Source organism: Thunnus thynnus, chromosome 7 (assembly GCF_963924715.1).
Source record: "Thunnus thynnus chromosome 7, fThuThy2.1, whole genome shotgun sequence".
Classification (NCBI taxonomy): domain Eukaryota; kingdom Metazoa; phylum Chordata; class Actinopteri; order Scombriformes; family Scombridae; genus Thunnus; species Thunnus thynnus.
This window is the reverse complement of record NC_089523.1, coordinates 12219100-12242216: the sequence shown is the minus strand read 5'-3', so window position 1 is coordinate 12242216 and position 23117 is coordinate 12219100.

Below are 23117 nucleotides of genomic sequence, written 5' to 3'. Positions count from 1 at the left end.
CCTCACACCCCACTGTGCCAAAGAGGGTAGAGGGAAGACAAGCCCTCTCTCTGAACCCCCCTCCTCCTCTTTCTGTCTCACTCCCTCTTACCCTCTCTGAAACCATGTCATATCCTCAAATGCCCCCATGGCAAGGGCATAAGAAGAAGGAGTTGGTAGCGTACTGTAATTTTAATGCAACATTGTATACAAGGCAGTATAATTGTACCACACTTGTCAGCCATTATGTCATGTATAAAGTTTATCAGGGATCTCTTTGTAGTATATCAAATCGTGAAAGCAAAAACTCAAGCCTACTTTAATTATAGCCTACTCTAAACATATTTAGCTACATCAGCATCATCATAACATTTTGATTGTCATGATTGCCATAATTTTAGTATAGCTCATATCTGTTTCATTTTAACTAGTCTGATTATTGAACTCGGACAGGTTAATAATGGATGAAATCAAGAATTTTTTCAATCATTTGTGGAACATCTAAAGTGTATTTTTTGCCGTCTCTGTGGCAAAGGCAAATTAACCTAATTTGGGAAGGTGCATACAGTGTTTTAGGGGCACTGAGCCTGCAGGGACAGAGAGCTTGGCATCTATTGAGTCTGTTTCCGGCACGCTATGCTGTGTGGGCAAGTGTATAATGAAGCATGCTGAGTGTGTGCTTGCGTGCGTGTGTGTGAGGGGGGGGGGGGGATGGGCGACAGGCGAAAGTGTGTGTGTGCATGCATGGATTTAAGAGGGGGAGGGGGCTGAATATGACCCACTATTCTTTTTTTGGCATGAAATGACTAATATTGTCACGCTTGACATATTTGGGCTAGGCTATGCAGGGCAAATCTGATGGCCAACCATGCAGGTTGAACTCACCAAGAACCCCACAAAATACTGCCGGACGAGCTCCATAGGCTATACAAAACTGTGACTGACAATGAAAGAAGACAATTATGAAATTGATGAGACATGGATGGCACTCATAGACATACGCTGTGAAATGAAACAGTCTATCTTCTTTCCTGGATTCTGATATAACTTTTATGACATAACCTTCTCTACACTTACTCACTCAGTTAACTCAAATAGCCCAACTCACCCATTGGTTTCACTGTGCTTCTCTGATGGGAACAAGCGGGTAGTTCCGGGTCTGAAAAGTGAAGCCAATGTGGAAGCGCCTTAAACTTGCATTCTCTCTAACAGCCATCAGGGGGCAACTCCACTGCCTCTAAAAAGATGTCCAATTGTATGTAAGTCTATGAGAAAATGACCCTACTTCTCACTTGATTTGTTACCTAAGTAAACAGTTTCCTAATGAGTTTATAGTCTCATTCGCTAGTTTCAAGTCTTCTTCAATACAGCATGATGTTCATTTTGAGTAAAATAGACGATAAAGCAGGGTATGCTTTAGGGCATGGCTATGTTGTGATTGACAAGACACTACCATGTTGACAACGTTGGTTAGGTAACGTAACCATGGTGTAACCCCAGATTCACAGCATATAGTCGTAGCTGTCACTATATCCAGGGGTGTTTTCAGTTCATGAAAGTTAATTGTAACATTTTGGTTGCCTAAAAAAGTCTTGTTCAGCATTTGGTCGTATTAAAAGACCCTCTCAGGAGAGGATGTTCAGGTTTTCACTTAAGTACATTTTGTTTTAATGATTTTAAGACTGTTTTTGGCTAGTGGAAATTAGCATTAATATTATGACAGTTAACCATAGACTGTAAATGCACTGTGCTAACCAAGCTAGCAGCTAGCAGCAAGCGTTAGGGTCAGCTCCACCCTCTCATCCAAATATGGTCACTTCTCGCTCCAAAAATCCAAGATGGCGACGGTCAAAATGCAAACTCAAGGCTTCAAAACAGCACTGCACAAACCAATGGGTGACATCATGATGGCTACATCCATTACTTTTTACATTTTATAGATGGGAGCTGCTTTTCTTGGTATCTCTTTGGTAACACCAAATGGTCCCCTTCTGCTGTCTGTATGCTGTAATAAATATCATACAGGCCCTATCTGCATCACTGTGTTGTGTCGCCTTCAATGCTGTTTTGCCAGCCTCTCACTGGACCTCTGTCAGGATTTTTTCTTGCTTCTGTTCTATTTCCATTTTAGGCAATTTGTCATTGACTTAGATGTCCAAATAATCCTAAATACAGGCAGCAGAGTGGTGAGAAAAGCTACATGTGAAAACTAAAACATCAGAACAAAACATGATAACACCCCAACAAATACAAAGTAAGAATTATAACAACATCAAATAATCCCTCAAAATGTCTTGTAAATGTCTTAATCCCTTGTGATCCTCAAATGCAGACCAGGTTTAAAAGTTTATATTAAAAATTACCATCATTTGGTTACAGAGATAAATCAGCAATCTTCTTCAGGGTAGGGTCTTAGCCAAGCGGCAACTACCATTGCCTGAGGCAAGTATTGTACCTTAAAGGGCAATGCCACAGATGGCCGCTAGATGCTGGTTCCAAAAGTCCTGGGCTTCAATAGACTCCCATTCAAAAAGTGTCAACTTCTCTCTAGAAATACCGAGTCAACTTAGTGACTTTATTGCTAGTTTTAGCGTCTTTTAAGACCCCTTTATTAGCTTTTTTCTAAAAAGCGGCTAGTAACATCTAGAAACTTTTTGGACAGACCTTAAGTCCTCACCTTGAAGGGAGTCGTCAGTATTTTTCAGTCAATGAGCGTTAATGTGGCTCACTGGATTGACTGTCCAGTGGGTGGGACAGAGCAGCAGCACGTTCAATGAACTGATCATCAGCCATACAGAGTCGTGAATGAGCTGTGAAGGTGTGTATCAAATGACCAATCACTGATCCTCATTGATCTTATTCTAAATGATTTAACTTTACTTTCTAAGTTTGATTTTGTTTTTTCATAATAGACAGAGTTAACAATAGTGAATTTATTCCAGTGCATGATCATCTCTCTATTCATGATAATTCAGTTAGAGTTGATACAACAGCCCGCATAAATATTAAGGGTAGATTTAGGTGCACATTGAGAAGCTGATTGAAAAGAAAAATAGTTAATGAAATAGCTAGTTACAGACAGTTTAGTTTAATTTAACTTGATTTTCTTTACATTTTTTCAAATCTTGCATGTATGTAATAACATCATGACAGCATATATACAAATTAGCCAGTGACGTAATCTAGCGACATCTAGCAACTTTTCCTGCAGGCGTTAGCTACTTCCCACTAAAAACAGTCAGCAACACTGTATAGCCTTGGCTTGTAGGCTGTGTTATAGTTCATGCACCCACCAGAGGGCAATAAAGGAAATGGATGCATTGACCATATTATTTATTATTGTAAGTCACAAAAGCGTTGCAACTCTATAATTGCGTAAAAACAGGGAGAACTGATTTGCTGGCTAATTCAGAAACCCTCTGCTTTCCACACACATCATGTGTGAATAATAACTATGCGTAAATACAAACAACTATAAATTGCAGCAGAGTGGGGCTGAGGGGGGAAGAACTCCTCTCTAAAGCTCAGTCATTCAATGAGACTGCCCTACTACCCCGCCTGCTGAATGTGCATCATATAGCATATAGCCTTCGACTGCTAACATTAGTGTTAGCTTAGCTACTATTAGCGTGTACCTGAGTCTTTTGTCTCTACAGTTTTGTTTCTTTTCTTTGAAATCCAAAGACACAGACAGATGCTGTTACAGATGTGGACTACACCCGAAGAATCTGTAAAAAAAAAATAAATCTTAAAACAGTTAGCTCTTGCTGCCATGTGGGGCCACCAGGGAGTGATATAGCTCAGGACAGCTCAAAGGCCTAACTCAGCCATTGTTTATTTTAGACACGAGTCTGTCTTTCTATATATCTGACAATTTCATTATGTGTGCCTCTATGTCTTCAGGTTGATTTGTCTGTTTGTCTGCCTGGCTAAAGGTTTTCCTGTCCACTCGTCTCTCTCTCTGCTTGAATCTCTACATGGCTCTCTTCTTGCCTGCCTGTCTGTCTCTCTGTCTTTTTTCTTATCTGCACGACTATTAAGTGTGTGCGTGTGTGCGTCTGTGAGTGTGTGCGCGCGCGTGTGTGTACTGAATGGATTTGCATGAGAGCCAGTGGGGTGACCCTGCTCTCTCACGCCAAGGCTTCTGTGGAACAAATAGGACTAGTCGGATGTCGTGACAGCACTCACATCAGTTTAAATAAGAGTGCTGTGCTGCTGCCGCGTGTGTGTGTGCGTCTGTGTGTGAATGTGTGTGTTTAAGCAAGCAGCCAGGCACGCATTTAGTCAGAAAAGCTTTGCGAGGCTTTGTATGTGCCTGTGTGTATGTGCATGACTGTGTGTTCCAGCCATTGAGCATGCAATATCTTGTGAGGTTTTGTGAAGAGGAAGACAGCGATATTAACAGTTTAATGAGCTCAGTGGGGTTCACACACACACTGACATACAGGGCAAACGCTCCACAGAGTTTCTTTGAAAAAGGAACAGGTTTGTCCTGTAAGGCCAACGTGCCTTCTGAATAAATGAACGCTGTCACGGGGTTAAACAGAGTTCACTTCGACATACATCACTGCAATATAAATGAGTGCCAGCCACAATTATGAATTATACCACTTCATTGTGGTTATGATGCCTGGGACGTCAAACAGATGAGTCGTTTTAAAAGGTGCAGTCAGGGACAGCTAAACGTTAGATCTAATTGAGTTAATTATTTTTAGATTGTTTACCTCAACCAGGTTTCATTGTATGTCCTGTTTCCTTATCTGCATGCTCCCATTCTGTCATATAACATATTACCTTTCACTTCCGTGTTTATGGCACATAGCTACTCTAAATATCCTTGTGAATATAAAACTGTCACTGCTTTCCTTTAAAAGACAATTAAAAATGTATTTTTATGAACTTGCAAAGAAAGACTTGGCTAAGACAATAAAGTTCAAAAGGTAACGTGTTTGAGGGATTATTTCCTGGAGGAGACTTTGATTTCTTTCCATGGGTGTCAGGTGATTGACAGCAAGCAGAACACAATGTAATATACACCCTGATATGAGAACACTTTATTCCAGCACAGTTAAATAATGATACAAAACTGTCTTGGCCAAATTAAGAATTATATGTCATATGATGGATTATTTACCTGGGGTTATTTACAAGTCTTTGGAATGTGTTTTAACACTGTGCAGCCAAAGTTAAGCCAGATATCTCTAAATATGTTGAGTGTGTGCAGACAGGAGCAGGAATAATAACAGGCAATCTAAAGCAGATGATGCAAAAGAACACCAATATCATCCACGTGTTATCATGTGACAGAAATTCCATACATACTGTTAGTCACATCCAACTAAATCATCTCCATGACAACTGAGCTACTTCATCAGCTGAGGCACAAGTTGTGGACCTTGTGTTAAGAATTTGTTGTCAAAGGAATGTTGTCCTGTGAGGGTGTTATCAGTGAGTTTATATCATTGCTATTATTTGCCGTAGGACAACTTCCATACAAATGTGTACTTAATATTTTACAATGATTACAGTTTTTGTCATTGTGTTAGCGTTACTATGTTTTCTAGTTTTAGTTTCACTGTGCTATGAATAAAGATGAGTCATGCTTATGGTTACGTAGAGGGAGTGGCTTGCGATGGTGCTTTGTGGAAAAAAATGCAGATGGAAAATGCAGGTTGAATGTATTCAGCTTTTAAGTATCAGGAATCCTTGATAATTTCTCATTAGGATGATGATTTCCTACTCTTGTGCAAAAATAAGTCTCAGATAATGTGCAATAACATAATAATATTACAAATGGGGGAAGAAAAAGCTACATAGCAAAATATTTCAAATGGCATATACTTCTGGCATTATACTTGTGAATTTAAAGAATAATTCTATATTATTACAACTTGGGCCTAATTTTTGGTATTGTTATCCATCATGATAACTTCATACTCACCAAAGTCATTTCTGAGATCTGGGAACAGGGTAACATTGGTACAAAAAAGTACAACAGTGCAAAAAGCACGAGCACTCAGATAATCAGACAAGTCAACAGTTCAGTCACGTTATCTGAATGACTTTATATGGGGGTAATATTGAAAGTGAACGCACAAAAAATGTTAGTAATAATTCTTCCCTGCACAGGAAAACTATGTTAGGTGACAGTAGCTAGGTCTAAGTTGCACCGGGAAGTCAGCCTATAAACTGTGATGACTGTTTACAATGGACTGTTTGGTAAATGATTGTATTTTTCACTTTTGTTTTCTCTTTCAAATCAGTTTAGTCAACACAGGGGTTTGTTTCAAATTTCTATGACTGTCTGACTCAGTCCAACAAATCTTGATATGATATGAGAGTTTGCAACTTATTCATAAAAGTCTGTATTTCAATAACAATAACCGCACTGACATTATCGAGGTAATAAAATCTGTGAATTCTTTATATTGTGGGCTTCCATTAAAATTGAACTCCCACGAACCAGGTCAGGTAGTCTGGATTTAGGAAGCCCACACAGTTTCTGCGTCACCACACACCCTGAGGCGTGATGGCTGATGAAACACAAGGAAGATATGCGTCACAGTGGCAGGAAGGGGGAGATGCGTATGATGCTCGCAGTGGATGACTCCTGCACTGGAAACTCCTTTCACTATATGGCGAATCACGAAGGCATTTATGTCTTTTTTTCAGCCTGAAGCTGTGAAGGGAGTCCTTTGAGCCGTGTCTCGGCAGGGTGGTAGCCCCGTTGCACGGGTGATACCTTGTCATACATGCACACACACAGGCACACATGCACTGCCAGTCACCTTGAGGCAGCCACGACTCTGGTCTCCTGAGAAAAAAGAAAAAAAGAGAGAGAGAGAGGCAAGGAGGAGAGAAAAAAGAGACAAAGAGTCAAAGAGACAGGGAGCCAGTGTATGTGTGACTGTGAGTGAGCTGACTGTGAGACATAATTACGGCAGATTAGTGAAGCCACACTGAGAACCTGAGTCGGAGCCGTCTGGACCCAGAGACAATGACCTCTGGGATAGAGGCACTCACACGACACACACACACATACATACACACACAAGCTTGGAGAGATACTCACGGAAAGGCAGAGTTAAGTAGAAAAAACACCCGGGTATCTACACGCTTAGTCTTGCATAGCCAGACATATTTCCACACTTCTTTTTAGCACTGTGCCAGCACTGGAAAAAGGTCTGGCTGAACCCATTATCTTTCTGCTATAGGGGAAAATTAACCTTCTGATGCACAACATGGGTCAAAAGTGACCCAAGAGAATCATTTTGTTGTATATCTTTGCATGTTATGCATTTTGTTACTTAATATTTAATGAATTCCTCAATTAAATTGTTTTTTAACATCACAAAGACTTTTTTTTATGTTATTTTGTTCTATTTTTGTATCACTACCCCATAAATGCACAATATGGGTCAAAAATGACTCATATGTATTCTCAATGGAATTTGATAGGAGCCCATGATTTGTTTACATGTTTGTAATGAGGAACATATTTTGGACCACTGCCCTCAAGTTCACAGTTTCACCTATTTACAAGACTGCCATATAACAACTGTGTGCGTAAGTTTTATTGTACTGTTCAGTTCAGAATATACATCATGTACATGTACATACACATCATTCTGTAAATGTGTCAGTGGTTAGAAAGATGTGAGAATGTTTAGCTAGCTAGCTGCTGACCTATGGTAAAGTAAGAGCAAGTGTTGACCTGCTGTATCCTACTGAGTAAATGTAAGGTAAAAATAGAACACAGTTGTTGAGGATATGACCGTGGGTCCACTTGAAAATACTGTATTGTGTTTTGTTCCTTACTGATTGTGTTGACATGGCTGGTTGCAATCATGCAAGATTTAGGTGTTATAGACATGCTGGTTATAGACATGCTGCTTGCAGGAGAAGTACATGATGAGGAGGCAAGTCAGAGCACCAAAGTCTCTGGGCCCTAATATAATATAATGACTTATAATAATGAAAAAACAAATTAATTATCTCTTAAAATCCTGGGTAATGACATTATTTTGCTTCAAAGATATTACAATGAGGGCGCCCTGGTGGCCTAATGGTTAAGGCACCTACCACATAACTGCAACGTCTACTGTTTGACTCCCAGCCAGGGGACCTGCGTTGAATGTCAGACCCCCCTCCCTCCCTACATTTCCTATCTCTATACTGACTGTCAAATAAAGGCAAAAGCCTGAAAAAATTATCTTTTAAAAAAAAGATATCATAATGAAACATTCAGCAATGTATCAAATAACATTGAAAATTAATGCTGGTAATTTCTGACACGTGTTGTGCATTAAAAGGTTTTGAATATGTTGTGCATTAGAGGGTTAAACCAATCACAATCGTCTTGGGCAGCGCTAAGCCCAGGAGGCAGCGACGGTGCCCTTGCAAAATAGTGTTGGGGTGGGGCTTGCTTTGGTGGAACATTGGAACATCGGGAGGCGAGCCCTGGCATTAGAATGGCTAAATCCCCACAAAAGAAAACACCACATAAAACAGTGATAGACGTATGTTGACTGTAATACGACTTTTACTGATAAAAAAGACAAACATAACTTGATCATTGGTGCCCTAGAGGTGAAGCCTGCCTACACTTTAGCTCTGGAGGACCTCACTGGACTCGTTAAAACAACAGACGATTTCACAGCTGTATGTAGCTCTTGCAGAAGGTTATTAAACTGATATCACAGAAGCTTGTGTGAAGTGTGAAGGAATGGGGATTTTGAAAACGGTAACACGCAGATAGTGGAAGGGGAGGACAATTCCGACTGAAATAGTCAGCCAATGGCAAGCTTATACCCATAGTCTACATCCTTTGAGTCAGACTACTACATGCTTATCCTCTGCTCGTAAATTCCAATCCCAGCTGTATGTTTTCAGTCTGTCAGCAGGATCGTCAGTTTATGAATCCCTGAGGTATCGCAAAGTTCCAACATGAATAACATCAGTGGAGCAATGACAAGGCATCAAGCCACCGTGATGAATCATCAGACAAAGGGCACCTGTCATGCACAGACACACATACCACTGCACACATGGTGGAGGGCTGCTTTGGTATTAAATGTGGTTTCTGAATGCATCTAGAGTAAATTTGGCATGACACTTGCTTTGTGTCAATGAAAATGCAAGATCAAATAAATCAACTGATGCCGAGATATGTCATCAAGGCCACAGTTGTCAAATCTGAACATCTGGAATTTGTTTCACAAAAGGGATCTTTCGAGAGTTGCTTATACACAGATTGCAAACAGTGGCAGTCACGTTTCACAAATAATTGTCAGTACCAAACTGCAGATTAGTTTGTGAGTCCTACAGGGCCCACAAGTGCATTGTTTGTTTTGATTAGTGAAGTGATGTCATGTTGCAAATTGTACTTGCATGTGCCAAACTTATTTTATGTTTTTGTCGTTTGTTCATGATTATAATAACAATAATCTAGCACATTTCATACACAAAATTGTACATTGTTAAATCTACAGGAAGACTCTTTCAGAATCACTAAATGTAGGTCTTTGTCCTGGATTGAGGAGCAGCTAACATGGGTCAGCAGAGCACAGTGATCTGAGGTCACTGAGGTAGACTGGAACAAGGCTGAGAAGTGACTTGAAAACAATGAAAAGCACTTTAAAATCAATTCTATGGCAGCAAGTGGAGAGATTTTAGTAGGTAGGGGTGATATGGTGATATGATTTTGGTGAGGACTGGCTGGCTGCTGGATATCTAATCAGTTGTAGATGTTTGATCAGATTCTTAGGAGGTCCTGCAAACAGTACATAAGTGTAATTGAGATTATCCCGAGATAATCTTAGCTTCAGGTGAAGTACACTGCAGATATGAAATTAAGTTTTCTCTTCTGGCCTGTTCCCTGATAACCAAAATCTCAGTTTCATCCTTATCTAACTATATTTTGAGCCATCCTATCACTGATTTTTTGAAACACAACTTAAAAGATCTCAGATCATCAGGTGAAGTAGAGATGTAGAGCTGTGAGTCATCTGCGTAGCAATGGAAACAAATGCCATATCTGCAGATAAAATAACCATATGGCAGCATGTAAAACAGAAACGAATGGGGCCCAGGACCGACCCTTGGGGCACGCCACAAGAAATATTTACTCTCCTGAGCAAAACTTTGCAAGGGAAACAAAACAGTCTTAATCTGTGAGGTAAGACCTAAAACTACACCAGAAAGCCCAACCCATGTTTTTAACCTTTCTATAGGCCTAATAACTTTACATCCCTACTTCTATCTACTCTCAGTTAGCTAACTCAAAGTAAAAACAGCCACCTTTATAACATGATGAAAAGAAAAGATTTTAATTGTTTGTTAACATAAAGATAAAGTATAGCCCAATGGTCAAGAAAGGTACACCTGAAGATAAGCAAAAGGGCACTTTTGAATGCAGTGAAACAGAATACACTCATATTGTAGGTTGAGCAAACAGTTCTGGGAAGTTGATGTGTTTGTTTGACAGAACAAAGAACTTCCAGCCTTCTGTTTTCATTCACTTTTTTTCTCCGTCCTGTGAAAGACTGACAAACAACAAAGAATGCAGATTTTTTTTCTTTTCTTTCTACATAATGCTTTTTTAATTTCCTCCTCATTACTGTGTGTATGTGTTTCTATGCGAGTGTGTCTGTGCGACTGGTGTGTCTGGGCACCACACCAGTCTGTCATCTCAATCTGATCTCTATCACCCACGGCTGTCTGGCTGGGGTTATCTCGCCAGAGGACCACCCCTGCTGAAGGGAAGGAGTGCAACACGGGAGCGTCATGCTTTCTCTCCACAGTTTTTCATTTTTACATCCTCCTTCCCACTTCCTTCTTTACTTCATCTCTCTCATTCATCATTAATTAACAGCTGCACCCATTCTCCTCAGTTCTAATCTGTCATTCACACTATATGTATCCCCTCAGTTTCATTCATATACTATCTTCTCCTTTTTGACCTCTTAATTTATCCTCCCCCATCACATCCTGCTGTTTCCTCCTGTTTCATACATACAGTACATGCATACACAGGTACAGTGTTATAGTGTAAACTATAGCCTTTGAGATATACAGTACTGTACTGTACACTTGTACACTTTCTTGCAGAGTTAGCTTAGTTAGCTTAAATGAACACTACAGGCAGGTGATGTTAGCTTGTAGCAGAGGGAAGCTCATTAATTAACACCTTATAGCTTGTTTGTTTAATCCATACTGAAAGAAAAAAAAGTTGTGGTTTTAGGGGGGTTATGTGCTGGAATATTTAGTGAGCCAAGTGCTGGTAGGCAAATTTCTTTTCCGTCTGACAGAGCCATGTTATCTGTTTCACCCTGCTTGCAGCCAAGTTAACCTAACCCGTCTCCTGGCTAAAGCTCCATATTTAAGGAACAGACACAAGAGTGGTGTCGACCTTCTTAAAAAAAACTCTTGGCAAGAAAGAAAGTAAGCATATTTCCCAAAATGTCAAACAATTTCTTTAGTATTCATGAGATATCACTAGAACATAAATTACATTTTTGGAAAAGCAAATAGAACCTCGTAAGTCATACAGTATCACTTGAATAATATGTACTAAGATAAGTACTTCATGTCAGATAAAAATCTGAGTAAACTGCATGCTGAAAATAAAAAGTAGATGTTTATTTGTGTTTATTTTTCACCATATTATGGTATTTGCAGTATACATACTTGTACATATACACATACAAGAGGTCATGCAGTACCTACATGCATACATTTTGAAATTTTTTTAGTTTTGTTTGGTTTTCATGCATGCAATACATCTTGAAGTCTAATCAGAAAATAATGCTCAAAGCATTCTTTTTTTGGTCTTTGCACGTAGCATCAATCCTGAGCAGATCCTTCTGATTTATATCCATGTCGTAATGCTCAGTGTTTGGATGAAGAACAAAACAAAAAAGTAAAATTCTAGACCCTCCAGCTAATGGAAAACTGCATAAACCAAAACACGACTGGCTCACGTCACTAGTGGCCCACCCTTTGTGTCAGTGTTGATGGTTCCTTCCTCACTTCCTTGCTGTGAGATAAGGAGTTGGTCCGGCCCTTTGGAGGGGTGTGTGTCTTAATCAAGATCACTCTGTGCAGAAACACAAGCACAAATTAGACTTGGCAGAGACCAGGGGAGAGTTTTTTAGGATTGGTATCTTGGAGGGCGTACTGGGATATGGCTGCCTGCGTATATACAAAGTTAACCATTTTAATTTACCCATATTGTTTTGTCTGTTGTTGACTGGTGGGGCTGCCAAAGTTCAGGCGTAGCAATTCTTTTCTCAATACAGTGAGGAAAAACGTAGAGGTGGGGGAGAAGACAAATCACTTTCCTTATAAGCAAATAGTTTCAGGGTTGAGTTCAACTTTCGGTTTCTCTGTATTTACCTGCCTAATTCTTCTGAGCTAACATCTGGCAAAATTAATCTTTAATTCATCCCAGGCTATGATCCAAATTCAGATTATAATCCTTTGATCATTAAATCTACCAGTGAAAGCTGAACTTGACAGTGTCAGTCTGATCTTTTGCATGGCTAAGCAAGGTGTTTGCATTTGAGCTGTCCCAGATCCATTTTCCCCTCGGTAATGCTCGCTGCATATCGTACTTAATTAACACCGAGCTTGACACACATAAGAAAGAGCCGACATCGCACACACACACTTCCACAGATGTGAGTGCTCACTCTCACGTACACAAACACACACACAGAAAACCCCCTAAGCCAGCCATGAATGCGTTCTCTGTACCAGAAAGTGCACATTAACACATCTTTAAAATCTGACATTTATAGCACTCCCTCTCTTGACTCCCCCTTTCAAAATTGTTTGCTATATTGGCTGTGGTGTTGTTGGCTCCATTTGAATCCCCAGCTACTAATTAGGCATTTGTTTTGAATTTCTCTCTTGATTTTGCCTGGTCGTTACTTTTCCCACATTTGCATGTGAAGCGCGGGCACGCCCAGCCATTAAAACTATCTCAGGGCTCTCGAGGGGGAGAGTGACACATGAATGACACATGAGAAAGAGAGACAGAAGGAAAAAGAGAGTAAGATGACAGATTATCAAGGCCATGTTCTTCCGAGGTTAAGAGAGGAGGAGTGACATAATGATGAATGTGTTGTTATTTAGAAACACAATTTAGATGGAGAACACTGCTCAGAAAAAAAAGTTCGCACGATCAGATATTTAAACATCTGCATAACCCCAGAGAACTAACAGGAAACACACAAAGATGCATCATCATGATCTCAATATCAGCTCTATTTGAGGCAGTGATTTTCCTGTGTAATGTTGGACACACTGTGACTAATACATAATTTCCAAAGTCTGTGTGAAAGTAGGACACTAGCTGTGAGACTAAAGATACAGCGTTGTATAAATAAAGCTTGTGACACGCTGCCAACTTTAGATTCCCACTCATCATCTGAAGTCGTGAAAGGTTCCTCAGCTCCAGCCTACAAACATTAGCTCACGCTGCGAACAGAACTACAGTGACGTATTCGCTGCACACGTCTGAGCGTGTGTGCGCACGCCGAACTACACACTTCACCTGTGTGTCTCTGTGTGTGTGAGGCTGCCGTGTTGCCTTGACAACCTACTGCCGTTTCTCTTTTTGTTTGCCCTTGGTGCCGAGAGCGCACTCACACCAACGCGGGGGCAGGAATCGGAACAGAGGGAGGAAGGAGAATGACACCGTCCTGGGCTTTTTGTCTCACCTCTTGAGCGAACGACACCCACGGCTCTCCCACCTGCTCTCACCTGTCAAGCAGCAAACGTAGGCTGATCATGCTGATATGTCTACAGGGAGGGAACAGAGAAACGTGCCTCTTCTGTGAGCTACGTGCTCTCGGGAAGCAGTTCAACTGCTAAACTGTGTGCAACATTATAGGCCCGAGTTTGAGGTCAACTCTTGGATTAATGTGATACTTTAAGATCCTCGGCCTCAAGAGGTCAGAGGTCAGAGTCAGCTATAGAATGGTTACCATGAAGCTGGATTTGTTTGAACTAGGAGTTTGACCGGGACATCTGGTTGAAAGGCAGCTTCTATAGTCAAGAAAAGAAAAGGAAAGGAGAAAAAGACAAGACAATGTAGTGGAGCCACACTGTTTTGTCTGCAGAAACTAGTGTTAAAGTGTGTATTTGGTTTTTATATATTGAGGGGCTATGTTACTCCAGATGGAAACAAGGGAACAATCATACTACAAAGGACTAAATTGATTGTAGCACAATCTTCAAAACCTGATCTTACTTTTAATGTTTTAAATGTCTTTAATGGAAGCTGTACTGGAAATGGTGAGCAATGTGAGCAATATGTTCCCTGCCATCAGAAACTAACAGCAGTGATATTGTCTGTGTCTGTCTCTTAGCTGCTTTCCACTGAACCCCACAAACTCCATCTCACGGAGCAGCTGTGTTTGGCAGTAAACATCAGTTGGCTAGTAAGTACAAACAGCTTAAGACTGAATCAGTGAAAATGACCTGAAACACCAAGCGCCCTCCGCAGCAGAAACACACTGAGAGTTTGGGATAGAAACAGAGCTGAGCTGAGCAGGTAAACCTGCCCCCAGTGAAAACAGGGATCTGTTTCTCCAGGTCTGGTATTTCACTCTCTCCATCTCCCTTGTTTAGGGTATGTGTAGGATATTTACCAGAGTACTTGACACTGTAGCTCTGAGCCCACCAGTATCCTGTAACCCCCCTCCTTTAGCACCTTGTCAAACTACAGTGTGTGTGTGTGTGAGTGCACATGTGCAATCGGGCGGGACATCGTGACTGCCGAAACAATATCAGATGATTGGGAACCATGACACCCCCCAAGGCTTGTTGCCAAGGTTACGAGAAAAAGCATAACAACAAACATTTACTAAACACACTGCAGACAAATAACAGATCCACACTGTCAACCAGCAGTGGAAGAAGTACTCAGATCCTTTACTTCAGTAAAAGTACCAATACAGCAATGTAAAAATACTGCATTACAAGTAAAAGTCCTTAACTTAAGTTAAAGTATTAGAAGCCTGTAGTTAAAGTATTGCAATAAAAGTAGTGTTTTGATCCCTCTGACTGATATATTATGAAATCATTAGATTATTAATACTGAAGCATCAGTGTGTAAGCAGCATGTTACTGTTGTAGCAGCTGTGAAGGTGGAGCTAGTTTGAACTACTTTATATATAATAAGCTAGTAGTCGGGCTCCTCCAAAGGATCACCAGATAAATCTGAGGGGTCATGAGATGATTAATGGGAGCGGAAAGAACAAAAAACAGTTCTGATACACAAATCTGTTTTCAGTTTTTGGACTTTTTCTCTAATCTTTGATTTTTGGTGAAATATTGGATCATTTGAACATTTATTGAAATGAAACCATGTGAGAAGTTTAGAGGGAAAAATCACTATTTGTGGAGCTGTTAACAACTAATAGATGTCTGAAATGTTACCCCGACTACACACTGCTTTCTGTAAGACGTCAAAACCGGAAAAAAAGGTTGGAAACCACTGGTTTCATCTTTAACAATGTGTTGTATTTTAAAAGCTTGTTATATTATCCATTGTGTCAAATCTTCATCTGAAAAGTAACTTAAGCTGTCAAATAAATATAGTGGAGTAGAAAGTACAATATTTCCCTCTGAAATGTGGTGGAGTGGAAGTATAAAGTAGCATCAAATTGAAATACTCAAGTAAAGTACAAGTACCTCAAACATGTACTTAAGTAGAATACTTGAGTAAATGTACTTAGTTACTTTCCACCACTGCTGTCAACGCATTACTGGCCTCCTCTCTCTGCAAAGCAACAGCTGTTGGTTTCAAGCTATCAGCTAACACTGATAGAGTCTTATGCTGCTTTTACATTTCAAGTATTTTGAAGCCACAGATTTCTTAAGCAGCTGAGAAGGTTGAACAGCCAGTGTATGTCTGGCAATGTTCTTTTCCAAAACATGAAATGTGATGTCTTTATAACACAGATTAGATTTACAGAGGATTGGCGTGATGGTTTGGTATACGAATCACACAGTTTTGACACTTGAGACTTGGGTCCACATCACATTCATAAGGCTGCTAAAACAGTTGGTTAAGGTTAGAGAAAGATAGTGGTTGTGATTCAATCAAGAAAAATATCAACTTTTCTTAAACTTGTCATTGTTGACTTTTTGAATATTTAATTATTTATTTTTTAAATTTTTTGGACACCAAAGTTTTGGCTTCGCAAGGAAGCGATCTCTGAGGGGTCAATGTTTAAAGACATCAGAAAGAAACAAAATGTCCAAGTGTGATTTGTTATTTTGTATAACATTTAAAAACTGAAATAAATCTGTTAAAACAGGATGGATGGTCATCTAGAGGTTGTGTAATGTCCCTCACCACCACTACAGTTGAATCTTTGTTAGCCTAGAAAAGAAAAAAAACATTTTTATCTCACTGTTCTAGCTTCCCACTGAGAGAGAGAACTCTGTGAACTAAATGTTGACATTTTTATAACTCTTAAGAATGGCTCAGGGATCTGACATGAATGATATGGATACAAAGAAAAACAAAAAAACACTGCCATCTGGACAGATGCCGTATTGTCCTCATCTCTCCTTTGTTTTTAGTGTTTAGAGGCGGTGAAAGTCAATCCAAAGTCATAGAAGTCTAAGTGAAGACTGAGAGCAACAGAAATACAAACAATGTGACTGTTACTTTGCACCTCTGCTAAGCCTGCATTTCCCAACATGCTGCTGACCCTCAAGGGACCATTTTACATAAAATCTGATGACCAAGCCATTCATACAAGATGTGGGAATGGGACACGTGTCACACATTGAATCACATAGTTAATGAGTGGTCTTTGTTTACAGGCTCTGACATTTCCAAAACTTAGAGAAAAAAATTTATGTTGTTATCCTCTATCCTAAATTAAAAGAGAAAATAGCCGTCAGTATTAAATCTCTCACACTCGGGCTCCATAAAACAAATGGCTTTTATTTATTTCTGGATAATGCAACCCAAATAATAGGCATTAGACCTTGAGGCTTAGAGTGATGATGAGTGAAATTACATTCATCATGCAAGAGCGCTGTGTTATAGCATGCAATTCACGTAGTATTCACAAGGCAGCAATATAATATTATATGAAAAGTTTAAATGTAATCATGCACAAGGAGGGGAAATTTCTTGGCAATAAAAACACAGCAGAAGTGGTAGAGATGAGATGTGAGTAATTTCAGAAGTTTTAATGCAGAATTCCCACGTAATCTGCTTTATGCACCTGCCCACAGGACAGGAAATGAACTCCTTCCACTAATGCTTGACCTGCATCTCAAAATTATTGTTCGGTAGGCTAAAAAAAGATATAACCATCCTGCCTATTACACCATCGGATGGATTCATGAAAGGTGAGTCACAAATTGCAAAGTACGGTACAGAGTCTGCAGGCTGACTGCAGAGGGCTGGAATGCAGGCCTGCTGTGGCTAGTTAGCCAGCCGGGGCTAAGCAGCATGTAGCACAGTAAATAAAGTGCAGTCTGTGCTGTTCTGTTACATGGTCTGTTCTGTTCTAGTCTCCGGGATAATCAGGACGAATGGAGAGCAGCTGTTTTTTTTTTTGAGGGGGGGGGGGTGAAGGAAGGGGTAGGGAAGAGGAGGGAACCAAACAGAGGAGGCAGAGTTTTTACATGGGAGAAGAATGTGGATTAAATGAATAAGAAGGGAACATCCCCAAGGCTACGTGTCAAAAAAAAAGACCTAGCATGGCAAATAGGAGTTGAGGTGCAGGTGTAAAGAAAGTTTGGAGCACTTTAAGGGATTTTCGGGTATACAGGGAGGAGGAGCGGCGGCAGTATGCAACACAAAGGTCAACTCTTGAAGTCGTGAGTTGCAAGCCGTAGTCATTCAGAGTTCCCTTGACATCCCTGGGCATGTGAGTCATGCTACGGCAGCAGGACGTGATGTACAGCACTAAACTGTGGAATCACCGTCAGCGGGTTTGAGTCATTGCTGAGGGTTTGATGGTGCAGAGTGATAATGCGATCGTGTATTCTCTCTTCGACGGCAATCTCTGACCCTGTTTTTTTTTTTTTTTTTTTTAAAGCTCCACGTCCCAAAGGCCCTTTCTCTCCCCGCTGCCTCATCACCGCTCTTTCATTCTCATCCTCTCTCCTTTAATTTCCCTCACTATCTCAGTTTACACATCTCCCCCCCTTGCTGACTGCTGTGACTGCTGTCCCGTACAGGGAGGGGAAGGGACAGCAGGAGAAGAGTGAAGGAAAGAAAAGAGGGAGAGAAGAAAGAGGTGGAGAGGAGGGAGGGAGGGAGGGATGAGTTTCACATACGTGCCACCAGGCTGTACACATTCCTCCAGGGCTGTGCATCCTGTTCTCTTTCGTCCCCACCTCCACCAAAGCTCACACACCACGCTGCACGTACGCATGCCTCACACGTTCTCAAACAAGTACACCCTCCCACTATGGTGCCCACTCTTCCTAGGACAGGAAGTGGTGACTTTTTCTTTCTTTCTTTCTTTTCTTCCTTTGTGTTTGTCCATTATTTCACTGCTTCCTGCACCAGCTGCCACAACCGCTCTTTTCTCTTTCACAGCGAGAGCTGTTTTCCATTTTACCTACTGGCCTGGATAATGGAGAACAAAATGGTTTTGATAAGCTGAGTTTGCATTCTTCCTCCCTTCTGCTTGTCTTACATTCGTCATTTCCCTTCCTTCTCTATAACCTATAATTGCATCATTTGGCCTGAAGGTTTTAGCAGTAGACTGGGGCATCATTGGCAAACAAATAGAGAGCGAGACAAATGAGATGACATCAAGCAAGAAAGAAAGCAGCACAGCAAACACAGGTCAGATGGTGACTTTGTATTACCGGCTAAAAATTGTTCCATTTGGATGGCAAATTTGTGACATTCACAGAGAGATGTAATTATGCAAATCATGAACAAATGTGTGGGCTTGTTAAGTGGTTCTGAGCTGATTGTCACCTGATGTCACGTCATCATACGTCAATACAAAACAGGAAATACTGGTCAGATGTTTGTTGTGGAATATGTATGCATATTTTGGTGTATATTTTTGCATACTGTGAAAATTGATTGAGCCTCTGTTTGTAAGCTACTACATTTATACACTACTATACATTTTATTCAAATTATTTGAAAAGATTAGATGGCTGTGTTTTATGAATTTTTAATACCACTGTGCTTTTTTTTTATCTGGGTCAATGAATCATGAACTTATGAACCAGTTGTTAAGCAGAGTGACATTAACTGTGTGTTTGGGCCTTTGTGCCATGAGGGGATGTGAATGTTGTACACGCACACACACAAAAGCTTTTCAACTACATTTCTTTCCACAATTAGTGTCCCTGTTACTCTGGATTATCCACAGAATTCGCTGTGAGCAGTTCCAAAAGGGACTATTTCTAAAGTAGAGAGTAGTTCCTATGAAAAATATGAATTACCCAGAGTAATAGCAGCATTGATTCTGGATAGATACATTGCTGTTGAAACGTTAAAATGTTATTTTTTAATGCTGCAAGCACCAGAAATGGAATTTCATTCATCTCTATTGTATTGAGGACAGCACTCAGACAGAAAATAAAACCAAAACTAACTAGCTAAATCCAACCAGGTGTAAATGAGAAAATGTTGTTTTTTTTGTCATTGGTTTGACTTGAACTTCTTCTTCAGTCTTTTTTTTTAATAGTTGGACATGTAAATATTCCGTATAAAATCACCAGGCATTCCCCAGTTCATCTGTCACATTTGTTTAAGTTTAAGATATTTCAGCATAATTTATTACTAATGGATATAAAATCTTTACTGTTAACAATTTTGGTTGTTCCAATAGTGATTTTGAACAATGAATTTCTAGTCAAAAGGTTATCTCAGTGGTTATTGACAGTAATCAGGCTTTTGAGCACACACACCTACTATTACTTCCCTGAATAGTGCATTTGGACAGCATGACTTAACATCTGCTGTTTCAAACCAAAGAAAGCTTTTCATAAAGGTATGAAGGAAACAGGAAGCTACTGTCCAAAAAGTTCTTTCAAAGTGACATGTAAACCTGCTAGTTGTTTCATTTTAAAAGAAAGCACACAGAGTATACTTGTAATGAAATGAAAATTGCCTGTGTGGACTCAGCGGTTCTTCCATGGAGCAGCGGAGCTTCTGTTCCTTTCGGGGACAAGAAAAGGCTCTAACAACTTTAGTTTCAGTGGCGGACTTGGATGGATGAAGAAGACACACAAGTTCATTTATCATGTCGGGGGTGGCCAGACACATATGAGTCCCAGCCAATTATATTAAGACATGCTGCAGTACAGAATGCGAAAATAGGGTGGGTGCACTGATTCACAGCTAGTCGTCATTTGGCAACTGCTGGAATTTAGTCACTGTGTGGCCTAATGATTAAAGATGTACACACTGTGCGTCTCATAAGGGGAAACATGTCTGAGTAAATAAGGGCTGGAGAGGATTCATAATGTTCTGGGTGTGAGAGATGCAAGTGTCTATGCCAACTAGACCGCCCATGTGTGAGCATCTAAGAGAGTAACTTTAAGACCTGCAAGATGGAGCGAGTATTTATGAAAAGCCTGTGTGTGAGTGTGTGCACATGAGCTATAATCCTTGAGGCCTTAGGGAGGTGTGCACACATTCAGTCTTTTCCTGTTGCTTCCCATTAATTCCACCTGTATACACTGGGAATGAGCCCCTGCTGGCCCTCACCCTTCCTGCCTCCTCCCTCTTTCCACTCCTCCCTCGCTCTAAATCCCCAGATGTAGGCTTACTGAACACCCAGAGAGACCAGGCTGCTCACTTCTGTTGCACGCTGGTCCCGCACTGCACACTGTGTTCTCAGCCACAGCCTCACGTACCACTATTTGAATGGATAGGATGAGCATATTTATTCAAATCAACATTTGAATGGCCATTTCACTGGAACACGTAAGACAGCTGCCACATGGCTGCTGAACTTTTGATAATGTTGCCATGGGAAAGAGCACGAGGCTCAGAGAGCTGAGGTGTTGACAGCTGTGCAGAACATTTGCATCGTGTGACTTTATTTTCAATGTTCCACTGTGCTCCGTATGAAACAGACTTACAGTAGAACAATGCCACCATTTACTGTGATTTACTTTTAGAGGTTTTCACTTTCACCACTGAAAACAAGTCACCTGAAATTTTGCTCAGGTAATCAGAATGCATTTTTAGCAAACATAATGAAGCATGGCTGCTTTTCTTTTGAAAAGATATAAATCATGACAAGGTGCTATGTAACCCAGATTACATCAAGATCAAATAGATATCAAATACACAAATATCAAAAGAATCTGAACGTGATGCCCGTAAAACATCACGCTGATTTGACTCAAATTTTAATGTCTAGAACAGTAAAATCCTCTCCTTACTACTGCTTTACCTTGATAAAATGATACAGGACAACATGTACATTTATCTAATGTGAAAAGAAGGCCTAGAGTTTCCATTTTTAAAATATGATGTGAGAAACGATCTGTGAAAACGTCTTAAGTCAGCCTAGACTGGTTCCTTGTAATATCATTCATTAGATAATAATCCAGCAAGCACAAAATACATAATACCTGCTCCCTGTATTATCCAACATGTAAAGCGGATACGTGTGCCTAATATGGTCATGCCCTAAAAGAGGAACTCGACACAGATTTGAAATGTTATTACTGACATTACTCATTTTCAAATCCCTTTGAATCTCATGCTTGTCTCACTGGTTTATGACTCAGTGTTAACTACACAAGAGATGGATGTTAAAGTAGATTTATCAAGATGAGACTGCAGATAAGAAGTGTGCAGTCATGTTATGAACGTGATATCAACATCCTAATCTCACAGTATGATTGGAAGATGAATCACACTTTTGTTTCTAAGAGAGATTTGGAGAGAATACTGGTGACTAATAGGTGAGTAGGCAGGTGTGTTCCTCACACTGCACATCACAACTTGAAAACTAACAATTAAAAAACGATGAGATAAAATTGATCAAAAAATACCACTAATGGCCACTAAAGGAGAACTCTCCAGATGAGTGAGAGAAAGAGATTGTGTTCACATTAGGCATATGAACTGGTGAATAATTGAGTTTGGACAAACAAGCTGTTTTTGCAGCTTTCGTGTCTGAGACATGACTGGCAGAGAGAAGGGATCATGATGTTTTAACATGTGCTTGTTAAGCCTCAATTATTAAGGCAGGATCCACTGCACTGTGGCACGGCTAACCTTTTGAACTCAGCACAGACAAGCTCGGTTTGCATGCATACTGGCATACATGCGCCTGCATGCACGCACGCTCCATATGGCACAATTAACCTTTTGAACTTCAAACAGACACACAGTCAGAGGGACGCACATGAACGTACGTAGATACAGACATAAACGTACATCCTCAGAGTTTTGCATGCAACCTTGCGTGCGTATGTTGAAGACTCCTAAATAAGTCTTTGATTAGAAGCCATCTTTCCTGTCTTTCTTCCTTGAAAGGCCACATTATACATGGTTCGACTGGTGAGAGCAGAAACTACCTGATTCTCACGCATTTGAATAAGAGTACATTTGTTAGAGAGAGAAAGGAATGCTGTGTCCTTGGGAGTGGCAAAAACCTATTTTCTACAGTTTTGATTACTTCGTGTAAACATTGTGGTATCCTAAACATGATTGATTGTAAGGATTCAGACCATTTCAACTTATATGGACATAAAGAGGCACTAAGTAAGAGAAACATGCTGGCACAGTTCCCAGCTAACCACTAAATTACATTTTTTAAAGGTTTTCCTCATTTTTGCAATCGAATGGATGCATTAAAGTAAAAATTTACTTCAATGTTCAGCTTTAGACACCTTTAGTCCTCTGCCTTCAGGGAAATTTCACGAGAGCTGATACAAACTCCAACCATCACATCTAAAATGTCACTAAAACACCTCACAATAATCAAACTGTGACTCATTAGGTTCCTCCTCTGAAATGTTTTATAGATATGTGCTCTTCAGTCTATTCCCCATTGATCTAAAGAGCTAAAATTAGTAATTTAATGCATCTACTGTATGTCGTATCCACTACATTATCAATGAAATAAGGCACAATGTTCCAAATATGTACCAAGGAACTTCTC